Genomic DNA, 14,990 nt, shown 5'->3' on the forward strand with positions numbered 1-14,990 from the left:
TTATACATTTAAATTAACCTATAAATATGCTATAAAATTGACAGGATATTTTTAAGATAGGGAATGAGACATGGATTGCTAATTATGTCAATTAAATATCATGAGTAAAAATAAATGACAATCAATATCCTAGAACCATTTTGTAAAAAGAGAAAAAGGGAGGAAATATAATATCATTTAGATGTCTATAAAAGTGAAAAATTATTAGCAAGTTAGAGTGCTGATTCTTCTATTGTAATAAAATGATAAGCAGTAGAACATTATACTTTTCATCACGGCTGGCCATAAATACTGTACATATACTGTACTGGCATAATCCATTATGGGATTCTTCTATTTGGGTCTATTATGCTCAGGATAATAACATGTTTAATTTTTACTAATAAAATTTCCAGTTTTTCTGCTCAGAGTCTGATCTAGAAACTACTGAAGTCAATGGAAGCTTTTTCTGCATTTAATGAATTTTAGATCAGCCCTTACTTTAAATATATATGACTACAAGAAATAAATGCAAGTTGCAACAGGGTCATAGTTATGTACACGCATTCAGTGCCTCAACCCCATGGACCCTTTCTCTGTATGAAAAAACACAGGGGTTTCATCCTATAAGAAGGATATCTGAACCAGCATTACCTCATATGTCACAGGACACCTACCTGAAATAATTACTTCTTCACATCATAAGAATATTAAGGCCAGCTAAAAGATGCAGTGTTGTTTTTTCTGCCATGCTGTGTTAGGGGATAGCAAACATGCAAATTGGGAAAAAAACTACTGAATTACTGTCTCAAAATTGTTTTTTTATTATTAACATCACACCAAATATATGAATTTACTGTCCATCTTCTTCACTATCAAAATGGTAAAAGTAAAAAAAAAAGAAAAGAAAAAAGTGAAGACAGGACTTCATCACGGAGATCTGGGCTAACATTCATTATTGTATTCATATTAAAAGCCTACTCCATGTCATTCAATCACATATTTTCCTTCTAATTAAGGCATATTCACTTTTTTGCTAATTAGGTATTCTTTGTTGCACAATGTTTGCTCTAATCTTTCGGAATCTCTCTCAATATCCAGTCATTGCCTTCATTACTGGCTCCCCTAGAATCCAACCAAAGCATGTTATTTTTTCTGCTAATTATATCCTCATTTACAGATTGTTGCCTTCTCTGATTGGCTCTTTAAACCAGTTGCTATGACTTCATTAGCAATGTCTTCTGACCCTGTTATTTCTTGTGACAGGATTTGCTCCACTTGTCCTGTAGCACTGTATCCCAGGGTCACTCCTCTCCCGGGTTGGAATAGTGTCAAACACGAAAGGTTTAGGGCAGAGAAAATCACTGCTGAAGTTGCTAATTACCACATGCAGCAATGCTACAAATTAATGCTTCTAGCAGTTTAGAAAAAAACGTGTGTTTTAAAGGTGTCATTAACAGGTTAGTTTCATTTATAAATGTGCTTGACAAAAAAAAAAACAAAAAAAGATCACAGTGTGGTTTTGCTTTTGCAATCTCTCCATCAAATAGGTGTTTTTAAATCATGTAGGATTGCTTATGATGCTATATGGCAATAAAATTACTGTATGAAGCATTCTTCAGCTAATTTCTAAACAAATTTTCCTACTTTAACTTGAATTTCAGAATCTCAAATTGTGTTGTTATTTGATTTCTAACCTGTCCTATAGAAACAGTGGTCTGCCTTAAAACAACAAGTATTATACTTCCAGGCATTTTTTCAAAAATATTTTAAGTGATTATAGAAGAACAGCATATTAAGGGAAAATTAAAACACATGAAACTGCAGTGAAGTACTAACACTATGTTTACACTAAGTTAGAGAATGATATGAGATTACAATTTTCATGGGGTGCAAAATGCATTTTGTGCTAATTGTGTTCCCCACTTCTAGTCTCCTAGAAATCTGAATAATCCATTACGAGAAACAGAGAGTCAAGCATATAGCAGAGTTTAACACAAGTTAGTTAATATGAAAAACGCTGTATCTAGTTGTTTGCAAAATTACTTTTGTTGATTAAAAGGCTCTTCAGAACTTCCGGCTTGTGAAAGGGTTTTAAATTGTCTAATGCTGATTGTGATTGCTATGCAGAAAAAAAGCAATGCGAAGCAAACCATTATATCACTGAATCTTTGTTAAGCAGGCCTTGAAAGTGCTTGACAGCATAATTAATCTTGTGATATGAACAAAGAAACCAACTCAATAGTATTGAAGATGCTTATTAAAAATACTAAATACCTTTTTCCACTTAAAAACCTTTTGAAACACTGTGGAAAGTGCCATTACCTTTTTTTTGTTGTTGTTTTTGCAGTATTTTAGTCTAAAATTGATACAAGGGGGACACAGTATGAAGAAAAGAATAAACCGGATGACAATAAAAATTAGTTTGAAAAACAGTGCTCCCTGATTTGGAGTGTCAGCTAAGCAACCTCCAAGCTTTACAAAAGACTCCTGCACACACATGCACATACACTCTCCACTGCTGCTAGCCCCAAAAGTTATTTAAAATAATGACTGGTGGTCAGTCATATTACATTTTCAAAGTAAACCCTAATATAATAATTTATATTTAAATGGATAACATCAGTTTTAATTGTTGTTTCTGCCTTATATGGTGACTACATTGTGTGATGCTATACCAGAGAAAATCATACACCTAAGATTCCCTGATACAGTGGGACATGTTTGTGGCGCAAGCTATTCCCAAATACCCTGAAAGACCCTATAGAAAGATATGGATACTATGCTGTGACCAGCAGCTGGAAGCAACTATAGCCACTGCTCGTAACATAAATGTTTGTAATATGCAGAGAGAGTGAGTGAAACAAGCTTTCCAAACAAAAGCTACTGACTTTCAGCAGAATGTACAGTTTTCTTTGAAAATCATAAAAATTGATGATCACGGAAACTAATGTTTAGAAAAACACCTCTCTTTTGATGCTCCTCAGTTTATTAAGAACTTGATACTGTAGCAAATTTTAACGTTATCTGTTTAGGGCCAATTTATTTATTTAATTCTGGAAAGGATAATTATTCAACTAGAACTCAATCCTGAAAGACAGTTAAAACTAGAAAAAAACAGGCAATATACCAGTTATAGCCTAACAAACCCGATGCTTTCGATGGGAGAAAGTCTAAGTAAGCTAAATGACTGGATCTTCTCATGGGATGACTGGAAGTGGTTCCTTGTGTAAACTGTGAGGCAGCTAAGGAGTCAATTCAGGAGTATCACAGTTTTACGGGAGATGGGATATGGGGATTTGGTCTCCACAATCTCTTGAACCCATGAAAGATGTTCTATTAAGGTCAACTGTTCTGTATACCTAGATAAAAGACTACAGAGCAGGGAAGAATGAATATAATGAAAACAAAACAAAACAAAAAACACAAATAAAATAGCAGCTCTGAACTTCCATTCAAGTGTATCATTTTAAACAATATATTGGCCATGTCTGCTCTTTACCCCGCCCATCTAGTTTTTCTTTCCTGAGTCTTAAGCACTGCAAGAGCTTTCTCTGAGCTAAGTTTCACCATGTTATGAAAAGAAACATACTGCACAGCTCTGTATTATGCAGAAGCCTCCACACACATACAATACTCAGCATTAACACTGCTTTAGACTGCATGATCTTTGGAGAGGACACTGTGTTATGTTACTTTGAAAATTACATGTACCACAGTACAGCCCTGCTTTTGATCAAGGGCTCCAGATCTTAGCTTAAACACAACCCACCTACCTTCGCAGACGGCGGCCAGCAAAACATGCATCAAGCCCACGAGCAGGAACATGTTTAATAACAGCCTTCTTTTAAACATTTCAGATGTTTGCAGCTGAAGTCCGTGAAAATGCAAAACCTGTTGATTAAAATATAGGTTGAATTTGTGAGTAAACACACCTTATTTCGGTAAAGACCTTGAAGGTTTTTAATGATCTCTAAAAGCATTAAAAGCAGGCTGTGTTCCATTTTAATAACAGTGAATCAGCTCTGGGGTTGACTGTCCTTGCTCAGGCAAGGCTTCCTGTGACATATGGCAATCTTGCCTGAGCACAGACAGTGTAGGAGGCTCTGATGGCAATCGTTACTGCAATTAGCAAACCACACTATCATATCCATGTTTTATGTTATAGTTCCGACTCTAAACACTGGACCTTTTCTTGAATCCTCTATGTACAGAACCCTCATTAATTAAAATCAAACAGCAAGAAATATATAAAAAAATCGATGGCATAATATGACTCATGTTATTTAATTAATGGGTAATTCCTCATACCAATATGCTGAGAAAACTTGAACTTGACCTTTAGGATTAAAAAATTCACCATGTGAGAAAATTTGCCTTCTTCTAATCACATTTCTCCCCAACAGATTTTAAGTATATACTTAAAATCTGTTGGTAACATGTTTAAGTACATACAATCCCTAAGATTGTAAGCTGCTGTTGCTATCCATATCAAATTAGATAATGGCATGAACAAAAATACCTAGCAGCACACACATCAATATCAGAATATACAAAACTCACTTTTCACCATAGTTCCTTCAGGTCATGACAACAGCCCACCAGCTACAACTTTCTCCTGTCTCTGTCTTTCTTCAGTCATTCACTTGAAAATTACCACACAGGTATCATTTGTTGAGCAATGTTAAGTGTAGGAGCACATGGAGACAAAGTCTGTATTTCATAATAATTCAGCAATATGGATTTTGGCCTTAAGGGTACATTCATTCAAACAAGATAATAGCAGTAAAAAGCCCATGAGCAAAATCTTGCAAGCTTACAAAAGGAGATGTTCATTCAGGGGTGAACACTTTATTTCAAGTTTAATAAATTTCATTTTCAAAGAATTGCCAACTCGCACAAATTTGTCACTAATCTTGAAATTGGAGATCCTTTTCTTCCTGCTCACAATGCTAGGAGAAGACAAATGGTTCCTCACTATCAGTTAAAGTGGTTTGCTCTCAGCTACTGAAGCTTTTCCTCGGCTTAGATAGTCACTTCCTCCCTGTTCTTGCTAGAAAGCTGTAAAACATGCTGTATCTATATTGTCCTGACATACTAAAGGACGATATCCCTCTACAGTCCATATTCTTTATCCACAGACACTTGAAGCATCACAAATGCTGCAAGCACCATTAGGGAGCCTCATCACAGCTTAGGAATCCTTACGTGCTGTCTGAAAGACTGCCTGGGGAACCTGAAATCCAAAACCATCCTCGGCTTTCAAGATAGCAAGGTCTGGTCTACAATGCCACTTTCTGATGATACACCCCTATACCCCAACAAGTCTGAAGATCATTTCAACCATACACAGATAGGCAATTTGCCAGGGAGACTTCATGCCCCCAAGAGGAACAAAGGACTTTGCTCAGCTGCCACGATTGGGAACATGAAGACACAAAAGACCTGTGGCATCGCACATTTCCAGAAGCTGAGAACACAGCAACTTCTCCATCAGGTCACTACGAGGTCCCTCCTCCCACCTTGTGGCTGACCTTTCCTGGCTGAGCACACCTGATGTAATCTGCTAAACACACCTTTAAACACAATGGCCACTCATTTTCACCTAGTAACCTGCTTTTCTATGTTAGCATCTCCAGGACCAGAATGTCATGGCAGATGAATGGTGGATATCCCTTGGCTAAGAAGAGTTGCTGTTGGACACCAGGCCTAGAAAAGGTGCAACATATAACAAATGACTTTGATAACAATGACTTTGTTTTCACTTTTCCTTGAATCTGCCAATTATAGGGAAAAATGCAGTCCACGTTTTACCCCTGCATTCTTTTTAAGGATCTGTGGGTGGACAACCCAGAGGTAGGAGTCCTCATCCAGATATGAAGGGCAGAGAGGAACAAGGGCCCCCAGTTTTGTTTACCTTTTTTTCCACAGATATAAACGGATGCTACAGGAGCATCTTCTGTTTCTCAGGTACTTTGAAATAGAACATGACCAGAACAGCCTGTGTTTACATTCCTTGTCTTGAAGTATTTTGCACCAAATGAAAGTCTTAAGAGGATCAATGCATGTATTAAATATGCACTGATCCTGAAATATTCCAGATACCCCTCAATAAGGGAGGGTGTCTTTATGACAAGCCTGTGCCTAGCCTGCTCTGGCCCCTATAAAACAAAGGGGACTATATGAAAATAGTATCTATTTGTACACTTTGACTCCTGTATACTGAGTCCAGTAAGTTGGGCTCTATTTATATATTCTGACTACATTTTGACTAATACGTGCTGGGTTGTATGTAAATGTTTCTTGCTGTTGGATTTTATTCATTTATTTATTTTTATTCTCATAATGGAGCTGTCAGTCCTTGGAATGTCATTAAATGCAAGACTACACAATCATCAGCACACTCCCACTGCAAGGCCAGTTCAGTTTGTTTATATTTGACAATAAGCAGTTTTTATGTTTAGTCCAAACACTTCTGTGTTTTACAACACCTCTCTCAAAGCCTTTAGCTCCTTTTTCTCGGAAAGCTGATGTACAAGGCCACTTAGCCATTCCCTGTTCTTGGCAAGAGCCAGATCAGTGTATCTTGGTGCAAGCTAATAGCTTTCCATGGATGAGAAAACACTTTTCAGTTGTGGTCCTCTTACACAGTGGAAATGAGGAGGGGAAACCAATGGATTAACTGCAGATTCTGAGGAGTCACAGGATGAGGGAAGAGCAGAAAGTCTGAGTAAACCTTCCTCGGGTCCAGTCTTGACATTTGGCAAATATTTAGAGAAATAGTATACTTCATTCCATGTTTCATGCTTAACCCTTCTTGGACCAAAAACTGCTGCTTGGACCAAAAGGTGCAGCTATAGCACAGCAAGCAGAGGAAGTTGGGTCAGAACGGCCAAGGTAGAATAAAATTTATGCTGTATGACTACTGGGTCTTGCAATGGGAGCATGTTTATCTGCACTACCCTAGCCTGGAGTGCACAATCAGAGCAGTGCCTATTCGGGTAATGCTGATGGAAAACTGTTCATAGGAAGTAAGAGTGGCAGCAAAAATCAGGGGGCAAGTTGTTGGAAAAACAATGGTCAAAGGGCTGAAAAGGCTGAAAGAGAGACATTTCGTGTTTTATGTCTGGTTAAAACAACAGAGGGGTTTTATGGTTATAGAGCTGGAAGATCAGGAACACCAATCATGGTGGGGACCATGAGACAAAGGAATTCAGGAATTCAGGTGAACACAAAAATAGACTACAGTATATGGAAAATAGGCTAAACACTAAGAATAGAAAGATAAGAATTGGTGGAAGTTTGGCAGTGTTGTAAGAGAAACGGGTAAAATGAAAAGGAAAAAATTAGTAACTCTGAAGATGAAAAGTAGATGAAATTAAATCCTATGTTAAAGCGTATGTTAAAAAGAGTTAGCAGAGCTCCTTTTCAGGTCCACAGAGGGAAATTTGCTATCTGTTTTTAGCTTGACTTCACAGAGAACTCTGCCTTAAACCAGCCGAAACCTTCCTTTTCTCCCTAATCACTTTTGGATTCATTGCCCTATCTAACACAGCATAATTAGATGTAATTATATCCCTGCAAGTTTCATGGAAATTAGTAGCTTGGAGAAAGACCAATATAGCATTTCTACTCTAAGTATAAAAGGCAGATACAAGGCTACCTTGCATTTAGCAGAAGATAACTGGCCAGTCAGCACATGCGCATCTCCTGTCTAGTCACAGCATTGCCATTTCTTGCCCAGTCATGGTGTGGTTACCAGAGAACAAAAAGGATGCATTCCTGGGAAGGCAGAGTTCAGTTGTTCATTTGCTTACAAAAACACCTTTGTTCTGTTTAAATCTTAAGATTTTAAAGTAAATTATGAGTTGAGAGCTCTACTTCACACACAAACAATAATGAGGTACAGCTCCTTTGTTTGCCCACTAGAATTCTAATTATTGTAACAATATGATTTTTATCTTACTGTTGTAGCCTAGAGATAATTCAAGGGAATTTACTCTTGATATAATTAAGATTAAAGTCAGAGAACATAATCTCAATGCTTTACATATTTCCAAAGTTTGACAGAGTGAAAATTTACCGGTTGTCATGAAAGTTCAATGTAGCAGTTTAAGAATTCAAGATAACAGATTTTTTCTTAGAAATTAACTAATCGATCAATTAATTAACACAGCCTGAAAAAAAATCAAATTCCTCAACATCCTTAACTTTTGCCCTATGCAATAAACAAAGTCATGCCAGTGTCTAAAAATGATTCATAAAAATAAATCTCAGCAATCTTGGAGAAACAGTCTTGCATAAGAAAAAGCTCAGATAGAAAGTCCATGATTAACACAACAAAACACATGCAAATATGGGAGACATATTTTTGCTACTCAAAATATAGTCTTTGCCATTTATAGTGACAAAGTGTGTAGAGTTTGCATAATATCAGCAGTAAAAGAGATTAAGAGATTTTTCAACATCTCTACTATATAAAGAATTATATTTACATTGGAACATATTTAAGATACAGTTTAACATATATCTTGAATTTTTCTCTAAAAAATCTGCCAGTACATTTTATCCACAACTGGAAAACCATAGGTCAAGTAGGATCTGAAATCCAGCTAAAAAATTCTCAAGCACTAACACTCAATATTTGGTAACACAGTCAATAAAAAGAAAGACAACTCTGTAGGAGGCCAAGAAACCCAGACTTAACTATGACATGCTGTCTATCTCATGCATAGACATACTGTGCTCTGACTTATAGTAAGTAAAATGAGCAGTATGGAATATGCATTGCAGATGGATCACTTGCTGTGCAAAGCTTCTTGGCATTCACATACATAGGTAGGTGCCATTCACCATGGTTCAGATGTAAAAGAGGAAATTAAGAGAAAAAATATTTTGTACATCCATAATGCAAATTCAGATACCATCTAGCTTTTCCGGATAGCTCAGTTTTTAATAATGTAAATTAGTAAGGCATACATTGATTATAAATTTAGAAGATAGTTATCCAAATTCATTGATATTTTCAAAGGAAGAGCTCATCAGAAATCAGTATTACAACATAGGGGCCCTCTGCTTGAAGCTGTAGCTGGTTGGTGGAGCAGTTCAAGAGAAAACAAGATCAGAGCTACCCATGGATCTCAGTTGTTAATAGAAGAGATGATCTTCACAGGTAACTGTCTGCACTTTCTCATTTGAAATACATCTCCACTGGTAGAGCAACAGATTGAGTTTGATGGATATTCTTGTTGCATTCTGAGGTGTGAAGAAAAGGCCTGAACTGTGCATATGCTATAGAAGACAGTTTTCACTACTACTTCTGGTGGCTCATTGTAGCTGTTACTGCTTTGTTCATAACCTTTGAACTCCATGATGTCTCTTGAAAATACAGCATTTGTTTCACTGGTTGCTTTCAATTAAAGTGGCATTTTTGCTCTGGAGGATAATCTGCAAAATTACATTTGACTCAGTTTTTCTGTGACTCCTGATCAAGTGTGTTCATTTTACATATGTAAATGTGCATGCTAGAATGCCAGCTATGCAGGCACAACCTAACAGTCGAGCTGGTTCTTTTCTTCATCCTGTCTTTAGTGCTATACCCTAAGGAAATTCCTGGGCTGCTTCACTGTAACTGCTTTTACATAGATTATGTCCATTCTATGCATTTTCTGCAGAACTATCTTGCCCTGCCTTAGTTGTTTTGTATTTGCACTTAGGCAGGAATATAAATTAGGAAAAGCAAATTATTTTTTTTGATAAAGCAAGCAGTCGTTCATGAATACAAACATCTAGAGGAAAGGTCTGCTAACCAGTATTTGTTTTACACAGTATTAAGGTGAAATTTAACTTTTTAAGTCAGAAAAAATCATGTAATCTGTGAGAAGGTCATCCATGAGTGAGAGACAGAGATTTATTATTTTTATTTTTAACTTGACTTTTACGAATAGTTAAAACTGGATGAATACTCTCTTATACTGAAGGTAGGAATGACCGTCAGCAGCCTTTGGCATAAAGAATCTGAAAGCAACTTAAAGTGGAAAGGATGAATGAAAACTTGACACAGTCACATCTGTACCAAAGGCAGATTTGATCTTAAGTCCTCTAAACATCTTCCTTTTCTTTCTATTTCAAGATTTTCCCTGAGCAAAGAGCATTTCTGAAAAAAAAAAAAAAAAATCCCATCCAACCAGGACTGATACTTATCCTTACATTAATCAGTTCTCAAGATATCATCCCACTTGGATGGCATGATAAATACATCTTAGAATGAATAAAATCCAGTAGGAGTTGGAAAGGACAGCTTGTACATTTCTGATGTGCTTTCCAGCACAATCATAGTGAGTCTTTACTCAACTGTTCAAGACATGCAGTATTAGAATTCCTCAAAACCTAAACATACTGACTTTAATTTTTTAGAACAGATTTTTTTATTTTTATTTTTTATTTTTTTTAGAGCTGGTTTAAGATCTTGAGAAAAATTGAATAGTCAGTCTATTTTAACATCCTACTCGTGCATTCATTAAAAAAAAACATTCAGTAGGAATGGAAAATATTTATTTCACCAAACACATATTCACGGAAGTAATAATTTAAAAAACAAGTCTGAAATATATGCAAGGCACAGTATATAATACAGAGACCTATTACCCTGAGACACAAATTGTTCATTTTTCCCAAATAATTTTTCTCATAATTTAAATGTAATTTTAGAGATTAAGAATAAATTATTCAGTTCTTCAGTCTAAATTCCCATCACCACAGTTTTTAGTGAACTTGGTGAGATACTTATTTTGTACCTATGTGACTGAATCTGGACTTGATTATTTTGTCATCCATATATATGTACTCTATGCCAACTGATACAGAATCTCTTTAGCCTCATAGATTAGTATTTTTTTCCCCGATTCTTATATATTTCACATCTCTCCTCTCAGCATTTCCTTTAGAGGTGAGCAAGACAAAAACAGCTGCCTGGAATATCACTCAGTGTACATTGTGATTATAATGCTTCAGTTAAGCACAGGTCCATACATCTAACGTACAATGCTCTTCTGGACATTCTTGTATTACTTTCCTGTACAGCAATCAAAGCAGCTTTAGTAAAAGCTTGTCGCGTATTTACCTTGAATGGACTACATTCTGTCAGGTCAGCTGCACCCACAGATTTTATGCCTGCTGTGAGAAATAGTAATATCAGTCCCTATATACTGGCTAAAATGCTCTTATTCAAAGTCTGAACAGATGGCTGACTCACTGTGTATATAGACTCTTCATGGCCAACATTTTAAGCATAGTGACTTGCCACTAATAAGACACTGGCACTGCTTTAGAAGAACATGATGTTCTTTCATATTTCAAAACAACATTTCCACCCTGAAAAATAGCAGTAAACAGTTTTTGAGATGTCCAAAAAGAATATCTGCTGATCCAGAAGACTCAGCAACAGCAGTATGCATTTTTTTTTTTGCCATTCCCATAAGGATTTTAATTATACTGTTTTGTCTTTTCAACTGGAGATAGCATTTCTTATTGAACTGCTGTTATAGCATTGACAACCCAGGTGTTCAGCTTTATTCTTTTATCTGAGAAAGAAAGTGACTTAGAATCATAAAATCATAGAAATTAATGTTTCAAGAACCTGTGAATAGATTGATGCTTTTGTGGTTATGCTACCAACCCCTGGCACTTTACTTTGGAATCTAATACTAACTAAAAACAGCAGTTGCCATTATTTTTCTTAGCTGATTTAAGAACAAGATACATTCCCAAGGATTTTTTCTTAAATGTCAATTACGATTATTTTGCCATATTAGACAGTGTTTTAGAGCAGGATTCGTCTGCCCAAATATAGATGAGGCTATCTGCACCTGAGCTACTTGTGCGGGCTCTCTTTACAGTCAGTGGAGAGAAACCAGCACTTTTAGAGTGCAATCGATCTTCTCTTAAGATTGACAGTTAACACTGTAGACATCTAAAGTTGGATGAGATTAATAGTGTCCCCAACATTTGTTAAATTATGCAAGATTCTATATAAATAGAAGACAAAGTCTCTTCCCTAAAGAGCTTTCATCTTCAGTCAATACATTTCCAGAACTGAGCATCTAAATTGCCTGTCTTTGTCAAGTGCCTCCCTTTGATGTTATTCCATAAGGTGCTCTCTGGTTTTCCTGGACAACACACAGCACTCACTTTAGACAGCAGTACATTCACATGAGAACTTCTGATAGTTGCTTTTCTAGAACTGTGATAGGAAACTTTTTGTAAGATTTCTTTTTTTGGTTGGTTAGTTGGTTTGGTTTTTGTTTGGTTGTTTTTGAGAAACGAGAGTTGTATTTTGTCAAATTCTGCAGTCAAGTTTGAAAAGCAAGTACTTCAAAGTAGAACGAAGAATAGAGTTTGCCTCCAGCAACCTAATCTTCCCACATATGCTGATTCCTCCGGGAAACAGCAAAGTGGTGACTCCTCCTCTTTGCTACTTGCTGAAACACGTGCACGTACACACACAAGCACAGAGATGCAAGGCAACTAGAAACATTACTTGTGCCATTTCCCAAGCCATGGACAGCACTGAAGAGGTATGAACTTCTGCACAACACAGGCCCGATGATAAACTAAAGCTGGATATTATCATCACTCTTATTTTTGCTAATAATATTGTAATTCAAGGGGTGAGCACAAACTGACCTTCATAAGGCAACAGACTTCTTTTAGAAGAGGACAAAAATAGCATCTACACTTACATGGAACACACAAATAAAACATTGGAAAGCTAAGTTTTTTAGTAGTTTGCTTTGCTGTAACAAAATGAAAAGCAACCTCTGCGTAGTTGGAACAACCAAACGCACAACACTGTTTTTAAGACAAAATTTATTTTTGTATTGCTATAATAGTAGCTTGAGATATTAGGGTGAAACAAAGGCTCAACTTTGAAGTCCTGCTCTACACTGCTAAAGAAGGTATAGATACGTGAGATATTTATCTTAGATTTTAACTAAAGTGTCCATATTTCTATGCAGTGCATGAATGACTACAGGGGTTGTTATAAGATCACTAAGAGGAGAGAGGTGGAACTCATAGTGTTTCTATATAAAGATTAGAGACAACCAAATCTCTCAAGGTTTAGTAGCTTTGTTTAAAAATAATAACAAGAAGAAAGTTTTGCCTGCCTAATCTTAAAGGATCATGTATATTGAAACTCATTGGCCTACAAAAAACTCACAGCAGTATGCAATACTCTGATAAGGTTTCTAATAACCAATTCCCATCAAAAGAGGAGGCAACTTTCAAAAAAAAAAAAAACACCAGACACAAGCTGCCTTTTTGCAAATCACTGTTTTCACAACAGCCACCATTTTTTTTCTCTCATACAACTCTTATGCTCCTTTCAATACATGTTATAAGTACAAATGCCATTAGAAGTTTTAAACAAATTTTGTGCATTCAAAAATTAAAATTTTGCATTCTATACCTTTGCTGAACTGATACACACAGGGTCTATTAACAAGTGGCCAATAACAGTGGTGAAAGACATCTGTTTCCATACAAAAGCTCTTCCTGATAGGCTTCTGATCCAGAGTGGCAGTTTCCAAATGAGTTATATAGATTGAAGCCTAACCTGCGGGGAAAATAAATAAATAAATAAATAGCTTACAAATAAAGGAGTAACTTTGTCCAGAAGCACATCAAGTTTGGCAAATCAATTCAGGTCACATCTAATTTGATAAGCTAAACCCTGGAATAAGTTGAAAATAAATTATTCTACTAAATATGAGATATCATAACAAAAATATTCAATCTGATAATTAAAATATCCACAGCAACAATAGCAGAATAACATTTATTTATACTTCTCAGGTAAAACAGTTAAAGCAAAGCCCTGGAAATTTTATAGAATTTTTCCTACCTCTTATATTCTGTCACTGGATAACTCGTCTAAATAGAACATTCTTCTTCAATATATATAAAGTCTTCAGTGCATATTTAACTATTCAAATTTAGCTAACATACTATTTTTGCTAAAATATAAAACAAAACAAGATCTCAGTCACAGCCACAAAATCTTTTTTAATGTATTCCTTGTGCTACTTCTGAATATTAATAAAAATTAATAATTAATTTTGCCTTTGGCATTGCAAGATATACTAGTTTTAATTAGTGTACTGTACTCCTATACAATTAAAAAATAATTGATGTCCACACTTATTGGCGGTCTCTGTGATCTCTTTTCCTGTTGTTGTCAACAAATACCTCAAAAAACAAGTTCAAGAATGTTTTGCTGTCCACTTGATTTACACACCAAAAGTAACAGACAAATCTTTTATGATGAAACAGAACAGTTTTCTGTTTAAATTATACACTATTACACACAGTATATTAACTAGAAAGAGAAAAATTAAAAGCTGATTGCTTGAAGAAATAATGGAAAGACTATCAAAATGTTTAGTCTATCAACAAATTTGCCTAGAATACGTCAGTGGGTGACAGAGTATTTCAACTTAGAAGTAGTGGCCATCTTGTATTTGTTACGTCAATCCTATCTAGCATTTAATTGTGATGTCCCCCTTGATCAGTTCCAGTTATTTAAATTCAGAATATCATGTTACTTTTTTTCCTACATCGTATTAATTGTACCATGAGCTACTTTATTATATAACACTAAAGTCTCTCTCTCACTCTGAAAGAATAAGTCAAAGAATTAAAGAATAAATTCCCATGGGAAAAAAAACACTGACTTTCCTTTAATGTATTAGCATCAGAAATCTTGAATAAAGTTTTCCTTATTACAACCAGTAAAACAAAGACGGCGAATCCCAGAGTGTAAATTCTCCAGCAGTTACGAAACACAAAAAAATTCATATGATAAAGAACAACCCAAACTGAGTACTCCTTATCTAACACAGAAGTTCATGCTTGTAACTTGAATCTAGGTCAGAAAATGCACCCAAAAAAGACATTTTGGGGCATGACAAAAAGCTAACTAAAAATTGCTGAGCTTATTTTTTCAATATCAC

General features: G+C 35.7%; 1 long non-coding RNA gene across 3 annotated transcripts in view; it reads right to left on the minus strand.

The window, feature by feature from the left end:
* LOC121076824 overlaps positions 1 to 14,990 on the minus strand; it is a 93,552-nt gene that overhangs the window by 69,379 nt on the left and 9,183 nt on the right. For all 3 annotated transcript variants that reach the window (XR_005823737.1, XR_005823738.1, XR_005823739.1), the window contains exons 2-4: positions 13,448 to 13,594; positions 7,643 to 7,761; positions 3,756 to 3,873 (exon numbers count right to left, since the gene is read on the minus strand). This is a non-coding gene — a long non-coding RNA (uncharacterized LOC121076824). The remainder of the gene's footprint in view (positions 1 to 3,755; positions 3,874 to 7,642; positions 7,762 to 13,447; positions 13,595 to 14,990) is intronic.

This window comes from Cygnus olor, chromosome 12, assembly GCF_009769625.2.
Source record: "Cygnus olor isolate bCygOlo1 chromosome 12, bCygOlo1.pri.v2, whole genome shotgun sequence".
Classification (NCBI taxonomy): Eukaryota; Metazoa; Chordata; class Aves; order Anseriformes; family Anatidae; genus Cygnus; species Cygnus olor.